General features: G+C 35.2%; 1 non-coding gene across 1 annotated transcript; it reads right to left on the bottom strand.

The window, feature by feature from the left end:
- Positions 1-10,578: 10,578 nt before the first annotated feature.
- On the bottom strand, positions 10,579-10,685 carry LOC141669063 (small nucleolar RNA R71). The gene has a single exon (XR_012553362.1). It is a non-coding gene; the product is annotated as a small nucleolar RNA R71 (small nucleolar RNA).
- Between the last annotated feature and the right edge of the window lie 8,940 nt (positions 10,686-19,625).

A 19,625-nucleotide genomic window follows, 5' to 3' on the forward strand; every position in this document is an offset into this window, starting at 1 on the left:
ATTACGGCGTATATTCCTTTTTAATTCCTAAAAATATATGAACTCCTTTTCTTAATAAATTATTTCTGATGATATCACAAAGAAGGATTTTGCATTCCCTTCAAATTCAATTGTTCCCCTCAAGTTTTGCTTTCTGATTGGGACAAACAGTGTTATGATGAGGCACTTTATCGGAATGACGAAGAGTCGGGTGGGACGCCACCTAATCATGTGTTGTATGTCATACGGTATGAAAGATTGGCCATCTTAAGTACCAATGTGGTTGTCTCATTCATATTCAAATCATTACTTCCTCTTTCTTTTCAACTCTAAGTTTATTAAAATTTTGAATCCTTCTAGTTGTTTCATCGTGCAGTTGTTCTTTGCGAGGGCTTTTCAAATAAAAGTCAACGTATTATATACCAAGCAGGCAAAGTCCCATCTACCTCTCATGCATGGAAATGAAACAAGGGCATATGGCGAGAATTACGAATCACTAGCCCTAGCCAGGGATGCACTAAGAGTCAAGGGAATCTACTTCAATAAGGAATACGTCTCCGAGAACGAGAATTTGCGATTTCCTGAGAAATATGTTATTTAGAATATGGATGTGATGACGTGGATGATTATTGCGGATACCTTATGCGTTAAAGTATTGAAAGATGTGGGAGCAACTTGATCGTATATCTCTCAAGGTTTTGTTGATAAGATGAATTACCCGGTCGAATTGATAAGATTATGACTAAACGACTAGCAAGTTAAGAACGTGCAATTATTGAATAAGTAAGTACCAATGGCGGAATCGATATTTCTAGCAATAAGTTATGAAGAATTGATATCATTTGAGATAAGAGGATTTGACATTATTCTAAGGAATGGATTAACTATTCAAGTATGATGCCCAGGTAGACCGTCGTGATAGAAGATAGTTCCGAAGACGCCAAACGAGAACATGAAGAAGTTTAGAGGACAAAGGAAGGTAAAGAACTTGTTAAGAATTATTTAAGATTATCGTGACCAAAATATAAGTGTTATGGCGATTATAAATAAGGGTCAGGAGCAAACCGAACTTGAAGATTTTATAGTCTCAAGATATGTTTTCAGACGAGTTACCAATATTTCCTTTAGATAAAGAAAATGAGTTTATGATTGATTTAGCATCTGAAATGAAGTCAGTGTCCCAAAGCCCCGCACAGAATGGCACCAGATAAAATAAAGGAGTTACCAGAGCAATCACAGGAGATAATCAGAAGAGAAAGTAACTAGACCTAGCGTATCCCTCAAAGTGCAAATGGAAGTGTAAGATTATGTGTTGATTAGCGAAAGCTCAACATGGTTACTCTCAAGGGCAGATACCTGTTACCTCGAACCAATGATTTGTTTAATTAAATGAAGGAAGCAAGGTATTTTTATAGGATTGATTTAAGACTGGGTATATTACCAAGTGAAGATTGAACTTATGGACATATCAAAGATAATTTTCAGAACTTAGTACTGTTTTTATAAAATTCTAGAAATGTTAGTTGAATGAACTGATATACTGGTAATATTTAAATTTGATGAGTAGAATCTTGAAGGAGGAATCTGGACAAGATGTACTTGTAAAAGAACTATGCAACCTATACAATGATAGCTGAGGAGTCAAAGAAGGAGGAAGCGGTATGAAAAGTTTACCAAGTGAAAACTTTAATGGCAGGAAGTATAATTCTTAGCATAGATAGTCAGTGAGGAGGAGATAAAAAGGGGATTCAGCAGAAAAATTTAAAGATAGTATGAATGAAGAAAGACCAAAAGTACCATCAAAAGTAAGAAGTTTTATTATTAGTTGGTTATTATCGGAAATTTGTTCAAGACTTCTTAAAAATTGCAGTACCTTCGACGAAGCTAATCAGGAAAAGCAAGAAGTTTTATAAAGTGGAGAAGGGTGAAGAAAGTTTTTTGAAGTTAAATGAGAGAATGGTTACGACACCTGTTTTATCAATTGGAAAGTATTAAGAAGATTTGATAAGTTCATAGTGATGTTTCTCATAAGGGAATCGGATGTGTGTCGATGCGGTACAATAAAGTATTGTATATGCATCAAGACAACCGAAACCTTATGAACAGAAGTATCCTACTCACAAATTGGGACTAGCAGTAATAATATTCGCTTTGAGAGACTTGGGAAATATGATATGTAGGGGGAAAGGTGTAAGATTTATATGGACCATAAAAGTTTGAAGTATGAACTCCTGAGGAAAAGCAAATGTAGTGGCAAGAGATAAGTAAAAAGGGGAGAATGAACATAGAGACTGTACCAGAAGAATTATCTATGGAATTCTAGGAGTTAGAATTGGAAGTCAGGGTTCATAATCCAAAAAAGGAGTAAGAATGTATAGTATGACTTTTCAGTTGGAGTTGTTAGAAAGGATAAGGAAGTGTCGGGAAGAGGTAATGGATCAGGATATAAATCATTTGGTAGGTGAAGAATTGTGCACGCAAAAAGAACGATCAAGGTATTCTTAGGTTTTCTTCTAGAATTTGGATTCCACCAGTGACGGAGTTGAAGAATGAAATTTTACAGAAAGCTCATAATTCAAGGTATTCAACCCATTCAGAGGGTACCAAGATGTACAGAGAATTAAAGAAAGATTATTGGTGGCCAGATATGAAGAGGGAAATTGCGAAATGGATTAACAGATGTTATACATGTCAAAAAGTTAAAGTAGAGCATCAAAGACCAAGTGGGTTGCTACAGCCATTGGAGATTCCAGAGTGGAAGTGGGAGCATATCGCCATTGATTTCATAATTGGATTACCAAAGAAAAAAGCTAATCATGATGCCATTTAGGTTATAGTGGATAGACTTACCAAGTCAGCTTATTTTCTGTCTATAAATGGAAGATTTTCACTGGACAACTCAGTTCATATGTTCTTGAAAGAAATCGTAGTTCGTCATGGATTTCATGTGTCCATCATAGCCAATCGAGATCTAAGATTTAATTCAAGATTTCGGAAGAGTTTTCAAGAATGTTTGGGAACGGAATTGAATATGAGTACAGCTTACCATCCACAGACGGACGGCCAGAGTGAAAGAACGATCCAGACAATCGAAGACATATTGTGTGTTTGTGCTATTGATGTCAAAGGAAGTTGGGACGAGCATTTACCCCTGGTAGAATTTGCTTACAACAACAGTTATCATGCCAGAATTGGGACGCCACCCTACGAAGCCCTTTATGGACGCAAGTGAAGATCTCCAGTGTATTGGGATGAAGTAGGAGAACGCAAAATACTTGAACCTGAATTAGTACAGAAAACGAAGGAAGCTGTTGAAGTAATCCAGAAGAGATTGATAGCAGCACAAGACCGTCAAAGGAAGTATGCAGATCAATCAAGGAAAGATATGGAATTCGAAAAAGGAATCTTGGTATTACTGAAAGTATCACCATGAAAGAAATTAACGAGATTTGGAAAGAAAGGAAAACTGAGCCCAAGATATGTCGGACCTTTTGGAGATTCTAAAGCACGCTGGCAGAGTAGCTTACGAGTTAGCGTTACCTCCGCACATGGAGCGCATTCATAATGTTTTTCACGTATCGATGCTTAAGAAGTATAATCCACACTTCAAGCATGTAATAGAGTAGGAGCCAATAGAGCTTTAGGAAGATTTGTCATATGTAGAGAATCCGATAGAGATTCTGGAAGAAAGAGAGAAAGTATTAAGAAGTAAAGTAGTAAAATTAGTAAGAGTATTGTGGAGAAACCCAAAGGTTAAAGAGTCAACCTGGGAGTTAAAAAAAGATATGAGAGAAAAGTACCCTCATTGGTATTCTTAGGAGATTCTGAGGACAGAATCCTTTTAGGGGGGAAGGATGTAATATCCGGGGTATATCGTGTAATCATTTTACTAATAAATAATTAGTATGTACGTTCAGTATCTATTCTGTGAATTATTTGTTAAGTGTTATATGTGTTTGGATATTTAAAAATAATATTAATTGAGTATTTTAATTTTTATAAGTTCAAAATAAAATATAAATAATTGTCAAATTTTCCTATTTATTTTTATGTTGATTTATGATTTTATAGGAAATATATGGATTTTACAAAATCTTTTTCCGAGTATTTAAAAACTATTTTATACAATCGGGAACCAACTGATGTCATCCATTTTTATGTTTTTATAACCCGAAACTCTTCCGAGAACTCCTTCCTAACCTAATTGCAATATTCCGAGCATTTTCCATGTTTCGACTTTTTCGATCCGGAGTACGGTTTGTCCTGTGCGGGTCTCGGCGCAATATTTTCGATACAAAATTTGTTTCTGAGAAATCGATAAAACTCGTATTTTTGATAAACGGGATCTTTTTATTAAACTATTACAATTATCACCTCGTAATACGTGTAACCAGGCGCTGAGACCAAGACCGCAGTACAAATTATACAGATTTGGATAATTATCCCGAAAACCGGTACCGTTTGGATCTGTTTTTATAAATAAACGTACTATTTTATATCCGGAATGATTCAACGGGATACTAATTTTCCGTAATTATAAAAAGCCTTTACCGTATTTTATTTCGTACCAGAAATCATTTGCAGTCAGTTAAATATATAATTTTCAGAGAAAATACATTATATTCATAGTGTTCTTCATAATCAAACCTAGATTTGAAGGCGTTAGCGATATCCGATTCTGGAGTTCAAGTAACTGAATTGAAGGTCTTGAAGAGTACTTTTAGAATCTGTGATCCATACACCTGCAGAATCAAAGGTTATTTTTCTATAATTTTTATTATTTTTGAATTATTTTTGGATTAAATTATGAATTTTTGTTCGAGAGATTGTTTGTATGATTTGATAATTGCATGTTGTAGAACTTTTCTTCCTGATGATTTTGGTATATTATACTTTTGATTTGGAGTTCAATAACATGTTTAATTTTGGCTTTGATTTTCGGAATTAGAAATTAGGGTTTATAGTTTGTTTGAATGTTCTTGATTAAATTTAGGGATCTCTTAAATAGGGATTAACAGGTGTTGAGAGATAGTGGGTTTTGTTCCCCTTGAAATTTGCAAACGATTCATATATACCTTGCTAATCGACGTTGCTTGTAATGACCGTGGTTGTGTTTGGAAAGTTCACCGGTGTTCTTCGTTTCCCGGCCAAAATCCGGCCAAGTTACTAACGTTTTGTGAGATATGATTGCATGATATAGTTGCTAGCAGTAAACGGGATAAATCTGCACAGTTTGGGGTGATTCCGGGCTGTGGAGCATGATTCCGGTGAACTTGCGCGGCGGCGGGTCGCCATTAATGGCTTCCCGGCCGTCCGCCGGCGAAGTGGAATGGGGAAGACGGCAAAATTGCTATCTAGTCCCCCTAATTTTCAGAAACTTACAATTTAGTCCCTGACCTTTTCAAAACTTATAAAAATTTTGATTTCTGTTTTATTTATTTCAAAAAATAGGATTTCTTTTATAAAATGATTTTAAAAATAGTTTTAATTATTTTAAAATTCCTAAAATCATTTATTTTAATTCCAAAATTTGTTTTTAATTCAAAAATAAATCTAAATTACTTAATTAATTAATTTTAAATAATAATTAATTGATTAATTGATCAATTAATTTAAATGTTAATTGATTAATTAGTTTAATTATTTATTAATTGATTTTAATTGATTATTTAATTGGATTTAATTATTTAAAAATGATTTAAAAATTCCGAAAAATAGTTTCGAGCTTTAAAATATTATTTTAAATTGTTTTCAAGGCTCGATAATTATTATAAAGTTGTTTTGAAGCCAGATTTGCCCAACCAAACCCTATTTATAACTTTACAATTGATCTAACGACCCGTTTTAATTCCGAAAAATGTTTTAAAAATCATTTTGATTACCCAAAAGCCTGTTTATAATCCGAGACTCCTTTATAAATGATATGTCATTGATTATTTGACGTGTTATGTGTTATATGTGACTTGTTGGTTGACTGTCGGTCTATATGTTCGGTGTTTATTTATTTATAGCGTAACTTTCAATCCGTTAATTGGATTTGGGTGAAACGAAGGGTAGATAGAAGTGTATGTCGGATAGAATCATATGAGTTGAATATTAATAGATACTTATAATGCCTAGCAGAGTAAGCAAGGCGTAGGAAAGGGAAGCAGGTGATCAGAAAATGGAATCGATATGTAGAAAATACAACAAGTGATCAGAAAATAGAATCGAGGCATAAGAAAAGTAGACGAGTGGTTGTTGAAGAGAGTCATTTGACGAATACAAGTGAAATTGGAATCGATTGTGATAAGGCAAGTACTTCTAAACCTTTTTCGAGATATAATGCAATTATTTCTAAATTTTCTCGTAATATATTATTAATTATTCAAAATATCTATGTTTTATATTGTAATTGCTTTGAATCCTTCAGCCTTGAACCTGAGCCACATCATTTGATCTTTGAACCGTAAGCCTTATACCTTGTGAACCATTTCTTGTTGATTTACCATATACTAAACCACACAAACATGATACCGCTCCACAAATATATATATTCATCATATACCAAACACTGGAACAGAATTGTTTAAACATACAGAAACTTTTAAACTCAACCATACCTTGTGACATCAAAGTATTAAAACCTTGTAAAAACATTATTCATCTAATACCCGATTATCCTACGGGTTGGAGGCCACTTCTTTTATATACTTTGACATACCCTTTCGGTACCCGTGAATTTTCACCATGCTCTTATACAAATGTTTTATTGTTATTGATTATGATCCGGTTTTATTGAATTATATTGTTTATCATATTGAACTATTTTAGAATTGGATAGTTTTCTTTATGTGGACCAGATTCGTGGTCAGACCATATCGATGGTCAAGTTAGGCCAATGTGTGCCTTGGATCCAGTAGTTAGAGCAGTGCTGTGTGCTTTGCTCGGGGTTAGTGCGTGACTGATCAGCAACCTAACCTTGGTTTTAAAAACTTAAAAAGAATATCCAATTCTATTGGTTGTTTAACAAGAAACTTAATTCCTTTGAATCATCTCGTTTGAGCATTGTTTAACCTCAGTTATTATTACTATGACTTGCTGAGCTAGTTAGCTCACTCTTGCGAATCTTTTTATATATTTTACAGTTAAGAAGGATATGGACGATAATGAAGTTTCTCAGTCCAAAGTGCGAGCTAGGATTCCAGTTTGAGTTGGATCGAGCTAGCAGAAGCTCATATGGTAGTGAGACACTAAGATTGTAAGAATAATTTCATTATCAATTGTAAGTTAAATTAGTTGGGATTTGGTACGTTATAATAAAAGTTAAGGTTGTGGCTTGTTTTCATACTTTAACCTGTTGCGATCCGTAGTTATATAAAGCAGGGTTGTTGAAAATAATATTTCATATACAGGTTTATATATTGTATATGTGTTGTGGACCCCAAACTTCTGACCCGGGTTTGGAGGGTGCCACAAATTGGGAATGATTTCAAGACAGTTCTCAAACTCTAATAATTAAGTCTGCTGATATTTTTGAAGCGTGGTATCTTATTAGTTGTCATTACTTGTTAGATACTGATTCTTATGTTAAATGCTTGATGCCATGATAACATGCAAATTATGCTAAATGATCTTATGTGAAAATTGCATGTTGAACTATTGATTATGCTTATAACCTCTGTTATTAGTTAAACTTGTTTTGACTAATGGTTAATATCAGTAGTTGATAAATCCTGATAGAAGTAATTAAAATACTGATAATTGTCAAACCATGATTGACTGTTATACTTCAGTTATTATATTTTTACTTTCTTGTATGTGTTCTTGAATGTTCTTAATTGCTAAATCCAAATCAGTATTGCATGCTAAACTTCAGATATTTTTCATAATGCATGTATATAAACTAATTTATGTTTGAGTTCATGTGACACTTCAGTACAGATTGAGCACTACTATTGTTAAAGAGAAAAATTTAAGGAAGATTTAATTCTTGATCATTCAGAATTATAATATTTGGGTGTTACTTACAATTCAAGATCTATTGAAACTTTCTTTTTCTGATTAAGAAAGTTGGCCACACTCAATCTCAAATTTCATATATCTTATATCTTAAATTTCTTCTCACAACTGAAACACTTGAATTCTTTTCTCAAATGTTGCCAAAAATTAATTGACATAATTCTTGAATTTTGTTCACCACTCAGAAACAACATTAAGTTGGTTAGAGACTACTTGTTGAGGTAGATCTTAATTATACTAATAGAGACACATAGGTTTCATCAGTTTTTACTGAAGACTCTGTGATAGCTTTCAATAAACACATTCTGGTGTTAGTTCTTTGCAAGAAGAACAAAGATTTCAGATCATGGTACATGATAGTAACCTGATCAAATCTTCTCCAATTCAAATGGAGGTTCTCATTATTGATGAACAACAACTGTCATAACCACAGTATCAACTGTGAGCTAAATTGTATATTCATAAGGTATAAATATTGTTATTACCTTATCAACATTTATTTTAAATACTGATTTAAGTTCTTTCAGCATTTATAGTATATTTTTCAAAATATAAATCATGTTGGCATGATTACTATTAGACCTTATTTAAGGACTACTGATAAGTGGAATTTATATCCACTTCAAACGCTTCGTAAAGGCTCGAATTGGTGTTTTGTACTCAAGATGTTTATGTTTTTGATGTGTTTTCGTAGTGTTTGGAATTTCAGGGCATATTCGAAAGAAGGAATGGATATTGCATGTTTTATGCCTAAACGAGTGTTAGGATGGAACCTCCGTCGATTGTACAAAATAAACCAGCAATTGAAGTCAAGGAAACAAGAAAAATCAGAATTTCCAGAAGGTCAGAGCGGCCACGCCAGTCTTGGGAGCGGCCACACCCATTTGTCAGGAATCGAGCGCGCCCGCGCTGGTATGCAGGGCGGCCGCGCTGGGTCGGTATTTCAGAATCCTGATTCTATTATAAGTTTGATTTGATGGAATCCTGATCTGTTGGGCTGGTATTTAAATATTTTTAAAAGACATTTTTCATATAGGAAAAGAAGGAGAGAGCAGTAAGAAGACCTAATAGCACAGTACAACGAAGGAGAAGAAGATCTTGTTTTTACTTGTGATTCTTTGCTGAAGTTGTAACGTTGGATGCTTGTTTTCTTATTCGTTGGAGCTTACACTCTTTGTTAACGTACTTTTGATTATTATTCATTTCATAAAGATCTAGTTTTTATACCATGCTTTCATTGGAACCCATGGTGACGATGAGTTCGGTTATGAACTAATCTTTATTGTGGGGTTCTAACAGATTTACTTATGGATTTCTATAGTTAATTGTTTTGATACCTAAGTGTGTGGTGATTGTATGATATCCTAGTATTGGTTGTGCTTATTCGTCTTATAAGCGTAGCTAACATATAAGATAGTTTGTTAATCTCTATTGAAGCGACAGTGAATATAGAGGTTTAGAACTTTCCATGCTAGCATAGGTTCATGTATAATTATTACGCATGATTCGTAGGTAATTTTAACCATCTTACTTGCCCTATATAATCATGATAGATTACTTGCGCATTAAACCTTTATGTTGTCAAATTCTATAGACATATAGGGTCTCAACATAATTGGTGTCTATTTAGCTTTTATCTCTTTTGTGGATGTCTGGTAGTAGGGTATTCGTACAACGAAAGTTGGCGTTTACTAGTTTCGTGTTATCTGATTAGTTGTCATCACCATTGCATGCTATGGTTAAGAACAAAGACTTTGAATGAAGTATTTAATGAAGTTAGAATCTCATGTTTGTCTCATATAGTTAAATCAATCACTTTTATTCTTACTTGATTGCATGTTAGTTTAATCTTAGTTATAAACATCTCTTGTTTAATCTTAGTTATAATCATCTCAACTTATTATTGTCTTAGCATTGAGCGATCGCCATACCATTGTTGCATAGGTACATAATCTTAAGTTAACTAAAAAGAGTCTCTGTGGGTATAAATATGATTTATATCTTATACTACTTGCGAACGCGTATACTTGCGTGTAATTTTATCGCGTGTTTTCGCCCTAACAAATTTTGGCGCCGCTGCCGGAGACTCGGTGTTAAATTTAGTTTATGTGCTTGTCATCAGTGGTCGTTAAAGTTCGCTGACTCAGATTCTTTTACTTACAAGGTTTACTTTAGTCGTGTGTTTCAGGTACTCTAGTTTTTATTGCAATGGGAGAACTAGCAGCAGATACGAAAGCTTTGATGGATTATTCTCAACCAAAGATTAATGACATTCAATCTAGCATTGTTAGGCCAGCTATCGCAGCTACTACCTTTGAGATCAAGCCTGCCCTAATTCAATGGGTACATAATTCAGTCCAGTTTGGGGGTTCTCCAACGGAAGATCCCAATACGCACATTAGGGATTTCATAGAGATCTGCGACACCTTCAGGTTCAGTGGTATGTCTAAGGATGCGGTGAAACTGAGACTGTTCTCATTCTCTCTGAGGGACAAGGTTACGAGTTGGTTACACTCTCTACCAGCAGGTTCTATCACTACTTGGGAGGATCTTGCTCAAAAGTTTCTCACTATATTCTTCCCTATGGCGAAGACAACTGCAATCAAGAATGCTCTTACTCAATTTGCACGGCAATCGGGAGAATCTTTATGTGAAGCTTGGGAGCGCTACAAGGAGATGCTTAGATGGTGTACTCATCATGGAATGCCTGATTGGATGATTATCAACTGCTTCTATAACGGTTTGGGAGGCCAGTCAAGACCCATACTCGATACAGCATCAGGTGGAGCCTTATGGGCTAAGAGCTACGATGAAGCGTATGGGTTGATTGAACTGATGGTTGTTAATGAATACCAGAACCCAACTCAGAGACTACCTCAGGACAAGGTAGCAGGAGTTCTTGTGGCGGATACAGCTACGGCTATCACTGCTCAGCTAAAGCCGATAGCTATGAAAATCGATTCTCTGGCCAACTATGGAGTTAATCAGATAGTCAGTGTTTGTGAGTTGTGTGCAAGTGCGCATGCGACGGAGCATTGTGCTATATCTTCTGAATCAGCTCAGTTTGTGAGCAACTTTCAGAGGTCCTAACAACCAGTTCCAACCACTTATCATCCCAACAACCATAATCATCCTAACTTCAGCTGGAGCAACAATCAAAATACGGTGCAACAGCCTTATCAGCAGTATGCAGCAAAGCAATTCTACCCTCCTGGTTTTCAACAACCGCAATATGCACCAAGACAACAACTCCAACTTCAATAACTACCGCATGGAAGTACAAGTCAATCTAATGAAAAATCTGAATTGGAGGAGTTGAGGCTCATGTGCAAGAGCCAAGCGGTTTCTATCAAGACTCTGGAGAATCAAATTGGGCAGATTGCCAATGCTTTATTGAATCGACAACCTGGTACACTCCCTAGTGATACAGAAGCCAATCCAGGAAAGAGGGAAGTTAAAGAACAGGTGAACGCCATCACCTTGAGGTCTGGAAAGGTCGCAAGCCTTCAACTTCAGCAAAACGGAGAGTCTAAAAATTTTGTCCAGAATGCAGGTACGTCTACACCCTTGCCAATTCCAGAAAATGAGATTGTAGCTGAAGAAGTTGTGCAGAAGGATGCCGAGGTGGAACCGAAGAAGAAAGATATTGAAAGCAATCCTCCTGAGGGTAATACAGGGGAAAAACAGGTCTATCCTCCACCTCCTTTTCCTAAAAGTTTGCAGAAGCAGAAGTTGGATAAGCAATTTGCTAAGTTCTTAGAAGTTTTTAAGAAACTTCACATTAACATACCTTTCGATGAAGCTCTTGAACAGATTCCTAGCTATGCGAAGTTAATAAAAGGTATTCTCTCTCGGAAAGTGAAGCTCGATGACTTAAAGACCTTTGCTCTTACGGAGGAATGTAGTGTTTTGTTGTAACAAAAGTTTCCTCCGAAGCTTAAAGATCCTGGAAGCTTCACTATTCCTTGCACCATCGGAAACTTGTCGTTCGACAAGTGTTTACGTGATTTAAGAGCTAGCATCAATCTGATGCCTTTGTCTAACTTCAAGAAGTTGGGTTTACCTGATCCAAAACCTACATATATGTCCTTGCAGTTGGCCGATCTTTCTATTACATATCCACTAGGCATTGTGGAGGATGTCTTGGTCAAGGTGGACAAACTCATCTTTCCTGCTGACTTTGTAATTCTTGATTTCGAGGAGGATAAAAAGATTCCCATAATCTTGGGAAGACCATTCTTGGCTACTAGCCGAACTATGATTGATGTGCAAAAAGGAGAGCTTACGATGAAGGTTCAAGATCAGAAGGTCACTTTTAATGTGTTCAAGACAATAAATTTACCCACTGATAAAGAGGAGTGCTTTAAAATTGAGCGGGTCAACTCTATCGTGAATTCGTAGCTTGAGCAATTTCCAAAGTCAGATACCTTGGAGAGATCCTTAATATGGGAATCAGTTGTTGAAGATGAAGAAGGAGCAGCGCAACTGCAGGTTTTGAATGCACCCTCGTGAAAGAGAAAGTTGGATATGCCATTCGATTCCCTTGGGTTAGCAGAGCTGAAAATTTCTCAGGAGCGCTTCGAGCCGTCTATTGAAGAGCTCCCACACTTGGGCTCAAACCGCTGCCAGATCATTTGAGTTATGCATTTTTAGGTGCACCCCTGACAAGGGGTTAGAATATATTTATGATAATCTAAAGGGTGATCGGCCGGTTCCTCCTGTGCTTACAGAGGGTCCCTATCATGCACCACAGACAGTTGATAGGTTTGGTCTTGGTGATGCGCAGTATAGAAGGTTGATTCGGTATATTGAGGTCATGCACGATATTCATAGTCATTTTACTACATATTTGACACAGGCTTTGGGCACTATTTTTCGAGCCAATGGTGTCGAGGTTGATTGACCACTTGATCCTCCACCCGAAGAGGGTGATCCTCCCGACGACTAGGTATGCCTTGAATCCTTATTATTACCTTTAATGAGGACATTGAAAATTTTAAGTTTGGGGGTGATAGTTAAGGAATATTTGTGTGTGAGTCCATATAGATACATATTCATGGTAGTTTAGTTCATATAGTTTGCATATTTGTCATGTAGTTATTTGTTTTTGTTTTTGCTTTGCGTATTTGTTATCATGTTAGTATGTTGCATATAGTTGCATTGGCACTATATCATGATCCCTTAGATTGCTTTTCCGATTAATTTATGATGTTGATTCGAGTGTAGTGATGTCGTATAGAGGAATGTTAAGTCCTAACGAATTGATTTGCATGCTAGAAATAAGAAAATTTTCACTAAGTCTTATAGATTGCTTGAGTGCTAGATCATGATCATGACTTGTTTGTTTGTCGAGGTTTAATCACTTGTTTATGTCTAGAATTTATGTTATTCTCTTAGTGACAGAATAACATGGATTTTTAAAATTGGAGAAAAATATTGGATATCAATGCTAGTTGTGGCTAGGTGTCAAATGGCTAGTAGCCAGCTCATATTTATATGAGTAGTCTAGGGTTGAGCGAGCTGGAGTGAAACGCACTCGTTCAGAATATGAAAAAAAAGAAAAAAAGAAAAAAAAGAAGAAAATGAAAAAGAAAATAATGTGTTATGTATAATTGATCACGAGTGGGCTCTTTAATACTCGAGTTATTAAGTTCTAGGGGACTTTGTGCCTAGTGACCTAAGGCTTTTATTTTCTCGGATCCGTTAACCTAACGCTCGCTACATGGGTATTATTGCATAAGTCTTTTGTGGACCTCGCTCATTGCACAATAAAATAAGCATGTTTGTGTTTTTTATGTGTTAGCAATAAAAGCATGAATCCTTATATAACTCTGATAAAATTGAAGTGTTGTCAGTCATTTTGTGTTTATCGTTTATTTTGTCTATAACCTTGTGATTGTCTTGACGAGAGGTGAGTTATGATTATTGATCTAGTTTCGAGAGTAGATTTGTTAAGCAATTGCACACACGCACATTTTTGGCATGTGAGTCGATTTGTGGGATTTGATTGAACTTTGTGCGAATAATTGCATTCTTTGAGATGTTGCTTATTGATTGGATTAGTTATTCTGAGGGGATCATTGCATTTATGCATTTTTACTTCTTATTTTTGAGTTTGTTATGCTTGAGGACTACCATCGATTCAAGTTTGGGGGTGTGATAAGTGGAATTTATATCCACTTAGAACTCTTTGTAAAGGCTCGAATTGGTGTTTTGTACTCAAGATGTTTGTGTTTTTGATGATGTTTTCGTATTGTTTTGCATTTCAGGGCATATTCGAAAGAAGGAATGGATATTGCATGTTTTATGCTTAAAAGAGTGTTAGGATGGAACCTCGGTCGATTGCACGAAAGAAACCAGCAATTGAAGTCAAGGAAATAGGAAAAATAAGAATTTCCAGAAGGTCAGGGGGGCCGCGCCAGTCTTGGGAGCGGTTGCGACCATTTGTCAGGAAGCGAGCGCGTCCGCGCTGGTATGCGGGGCGGCCGCGCTGGGTCGGGATTTCAAAATCCTGATTCTATTATAAGTTTGATTTGCTGGACTCCTGATCTGTTGGGCTGGTATTTAAAGACTTTTAAAAGACGTTTTTCATATAGGAGAAGAAGGAGAGAGCAGTAAGAAGACCTAATAGCACAATACGACGAGTGAGAAGAAGATCTTGTTTTTACTTATGATTATTTGCTCAAGTTGTAATGCTGGATGCTTGTTTTCTTATTCGTTGAACCTTACACTCTTGTTAACGCACTTTTGATTATTATTCAGTTTATAAAGATCTAGTTTTTATATTATGCTTTCATTAGAACCCATGGTGACGATGAGTTCGGTTATGAACTAATCGTTATCGTGGGTTCTAACAAATTTACTTATGGATTTCTATAGTTAATTGTTTTGATACCTAAGTGTGTAGTGATTGTATGAGATCCTAATATTGGTTGTGCTTATTCGTCTTATGTTTGTAGTTAACATATAAGATAGTTTGTTAATCTCTATTGAAGCGACAGTGAATATAGAGGTTTAGAACTTGCCATGCTAGCATAGGTTCATGTATAATTGTTATGCATGATTCGTAGATAATTTTAACCATCTTACTGGCCCAATGTAATCACGATAGATAACTTGCACATTAGACCTTTATCTTGTCAAATTATATATACATATAGGGTCTCAACATAATTGGTGTCTATTCAGCTTCAATCTCTTTTGTGGATGTCTGGTAGTAGGGTATTCGTACCACGAAAGTTGGCGTTTACTAGTTTTGTGTTATCTGATTAGTTGACATCACCATTGCATGCTAAGGTTAAGAACAATGACTTTTAATGAAGTATTTAATGAAGTTAGAATCTCATGTTTGTCTCATATAGTTAAATCAATCACTTTTATTATTAGTTAATTGCATGTTAGTTTAATCTTAGTTACAAACATCTCTTGTTTAATCTTAGTTATAAACATCTAAACTTGTTATTGTCTTAGAATTGAGCGATAGCCATACCATTGTTCCATAGGTTCATAATCTTAAGTTAACTAAAAAGAGTCTCTGTGGGTACGAATCTGATTTATATCTTATACTACTTGCGAACGCGTATACTTGCGTGTAATTTTAGCGCGTGTTTTCGCCCTAACAACTACCTCTAGTTGTATGACCACATATCACCCTTCTTTAGCCACCTATTATTTCTATAGGACAATCTTTCTGAGCCTTTTTGTGAGATGTGTGAAAAGATTGAGAGAAAAACAGAATTTAAGAGAGGCAGGATCCTTCCTGGCAAAAGGAGAGGTAGATGAGAGATATGATTTACTAATCTTTGTGAGGAAGCTCTGACTATTGAAAGTCATGAGATATTTGGTGTGAAGAGTAGTGAGACTACTGTAAAAGAATAAAGAGATTAAGTTTTAATTTGCTATATGTTTGCAGATGCTCAAAGTACTAAAGGAACAGATGCTGAATAACAGTCTGTTGAATCTCAGGAAAACTCTGATGTATCAAAGGTTATTGATCTCCCTGCAAGTCTAAGTAATGATACTTTCTTGCAGTCCATACATTCTACTATTCCACCACGTGAGATAATCCCTATTTTTTTTGAGATACAGTCCATTTACTCTACTTTACCATCATCGGAGGAAATCCCTGTTGTTGTTGAAGATGTAGTAGCACAATAGTCCATTTATAAACTTTCATCCATTTCAGAATCACCACAACATGTTACAAGAACTAAAGTTCTGGAAGATAATGTTGAATCTCCAATTCATTTATCTACAATACTTGAAGACATGGAGTTAACTGCTGAAGGTGTGGAAGCTTCCGAAACTACTGGATCATATATTGCACCAATTTTTCATTCAAATCTTCATGCTGAAGCTGGTGATAAAGTTCAGCAATTAGTGCAAAATCTGGTTGTCGTTGAAGAATCTAATGATGGTGAAGAAGCTAATGTTTCCAATACTATTATAGATCCTAAGGATGATCTATTCTTCCCTAAAGATATGCCTATATATGTGAGACAACGGAAACTGAAAGAGTTAGATGCTACAAAAGAAGAGGATTATTCTGATAATCTCCGGAATGCTCATTGGAAATATAATATGTATCCTATTTCCAGAACACGAGCTGTTACACATCTGGAAATAGCAGAATAGAATATTATAAATCCTGATATGCTGAATCATCTGAAAGCATCAACTTTAGTTGTTAGATCCTTACACATAGCTCATGAAGCAACTACTACTCAAATCAATCAGATTAAAGAATCTTTGATGTCTTCAAAGTTGACTACTCATCAGAAAATTCAAAAACAAGTTTCACCAATAGTTTCCAGACAAATTTCAATTGAAGTCAGTCAAGATAGATTGGAAGCTAAACAAGATCAAATGTCTGCTCAACTTACAGAAGTACAGAATTCAATGGAGCTGATTCTTTCTCTACTGCTTGGTGATGATGCCAAAAAGGGGGAGAAAATTGTTAAATCTAAATGCAAATAACTGTCATTGTCAAGTACTGATGCTGAAACTTCTGATGGAGGTAATAAGGGGGCATAAGGATAGACAAAGGAGGAAACAAATGAAGAGTTAAAGATTTAGATGTTGTTGATGAAGACCAAGGTATTATAGAGATAGAAGCTGGTGCAGAAGCAAGTTAAATTTCTCAATTTCTGGAAGACAACATCTAGGGCAAATGGAGGAAGACTTCAAGAAATCCATAAAGACGACAAATGCTGAAATTACTGTAATTTCTCAAGTACTTTATGAAGATGATCCTTTTAACAGACTAACCAGAGGTATAGTTATAAGGGAAATCAGTTAAACAGAAGATCTCAGGTCACAAGTTACATTAAATGTTGACTTGAAGCTTAAAGGAAAAGAGATGATAGGAGAGAAGTCAAAGTTTCCAGATTCTGAAGCCAAAGTTGTTGAAAAGAAGAAAAAGGAAGATTCTTGAAGCATTCTGAGCTGAGGAAGTAGAAGTAACCTCTGACATTGCTCAAGTTAAAGAAGCAGTTCAGGATGAAGAGTAAAGTATGATGTTCACTGAAGCAAGATTGAATATGCATACTTGATTCCTGCATTTAGATGGTTTTGACATCATCAATTGGAACTTATCCATAATTCCATAATGAACAAGTTGGGGGAGATTGTTAGGAGCAATTGATGATATCAAACTGAAACTATCAGAAGCATCGACGGATGATAATTACTAGCATCAACGGATGATAGTTACAAGCATCGACAGATGATTACAAGCATTGACAGATGATAATGATTGCATCGACGGATGATGATGACATCGACGGATGTTGATATTCGACGGATAACGATATCAACAGATGATGATGTCAACAGATGATGAAATCAGTATTTGTCACATCAGTTGATCTTTAAGGAGGAAAAGGAAACAGGAACTCAAGTCGGTGAAGGACTTAATCTCAGAAGCAATTGTATAGGTTTCCTTGTTGTTAATAGAATAGGATTCCTTATACATTGGTAGATGTGCTCTATATAAATCACATATTAGGTTCATGCTATAAGCATTGCGACAATCTTATATCTTTCGCATAACCTAGCAGATCTCAAGGATATTTGTTCATCCTTTTGAGAGAGTACGATTGTAATAAGTTACTGGGCATATCGGTTGTCGACCATGCAAATGTTAGTGTTTGTGCCCGAGAGACAACACTATTATATTTATATTATGAAACATTTGGATTATTTATTATGATTTTATGGATTATTCTTTAGTAATTTATTATATCTTTATTTTCTGCGATTAAATGTTAGATTAATAAATGTCCTTGGATTATGATATGTAAATCTATATCTCTAAGTACGTGACTTAGAAATGAGATTATGAGAATAATACTGATATTCCTAAAGGTCACTAGTCAAGTATTATTGTTAAGGGACGATAATAAATACACTGAGATTAATATGTTTGTTGACTGATGATCACATCTCATTGATCATAGGTATGGTGATATTAAAGTCAAAATACAGGCACATGTATCAAATACATGGTGTTGGATTGACCCGTTGTGAGATACTACATGTTTAAAGTGTCATAAGTCAATCTCACAGTGATAATGATGTATTGGTCCTTTGACCTGAAATTGTTATATTTCTATACGAAAATTAATATACTTTGATACTATTGAAAGTTATCCTTGACCGGGTAATAATAAAAGTAGATATTGGGTATATTATGAATCGTATGAGAAATATAAATGATCTAGATGGAATTCAGCCCTCATTTATTAAAGGAGTGATATTATTGGCCTCTTCATTGAGTAAGACTATAAAATACATGGCCATGCTCAAATACTGATTTGTTTAATAGTTTATCATTGATCAAGGAAAGAAGAATTAAACATTAACAGAGGATGACACAATGCATGCCTCGAGTTTGATCTATAATATAAGACTAAAGGGATTATATTACATTGTACATTATTCACGAAAGATTTAATTGAATCACCAATTATTATTATTATTTGGGGAGCAATGATGTATTACTAGATGCCTCTCATTCTTTATAATTTTATTATTACAAAATAAAATTATTGCCAACGTAATAATAACCTAAAGGGTCACACACAAAGAACGTTTAAAATGGAGTGTTATATGAATTATGAATTTAAATATTTTATTGTTGTTAATTCGAATTTAATTATTAAATTAATTAAGTGAGACTTGATTAATTGTATATATATTATAATTCGAATTTAATAATAATATAAACCCAAAATCAGAATGGGTCCTTTTAAAAGTCCATTATGATTAGGGTTATGTCCGAATCTCCTCTCTCCATATATATACATTAAGATGTATATTTTTAGGGTTAACAAGTTAATCACGTTTTTAGAGAAAAACCCTAGCAGCTCTACATCTTAGAGAGGCTAGAGAGAGAGAGAAGGAGGCAACCAAATCGGCTAGTACCGGCTCCGGTGATTGTTGGACAATTGGACGTTGGCGTGGATACCTTGGAGAGCAGATCTTTGAAAGGAGGGTTGTTGTGTTGGTTCATCAAGATCAGAACATTCATCATATTCAGAAGGAAAGCTTTATTAAGGTAAACGTCTATTCTCCATAATTATCCGTTCATTATACCTAGATCCTGCGGTAGGGATTCAAAGGTTTTTTGTTTTTTCTGTTGCGTT

This window comes from Apium graveolens, chromosome 6 (assembly GCF_009905375.1).
Source record: "Apium graveolens cultivar Ventura chromosome 6, ASM990537v1, whole genome shotgun sequence".
NCBI lineage: Eukaryota > Viridiplantae > Streptophyta > Magnoliopsida > Apiales > Apiaceae > Apium > Apium graveolens.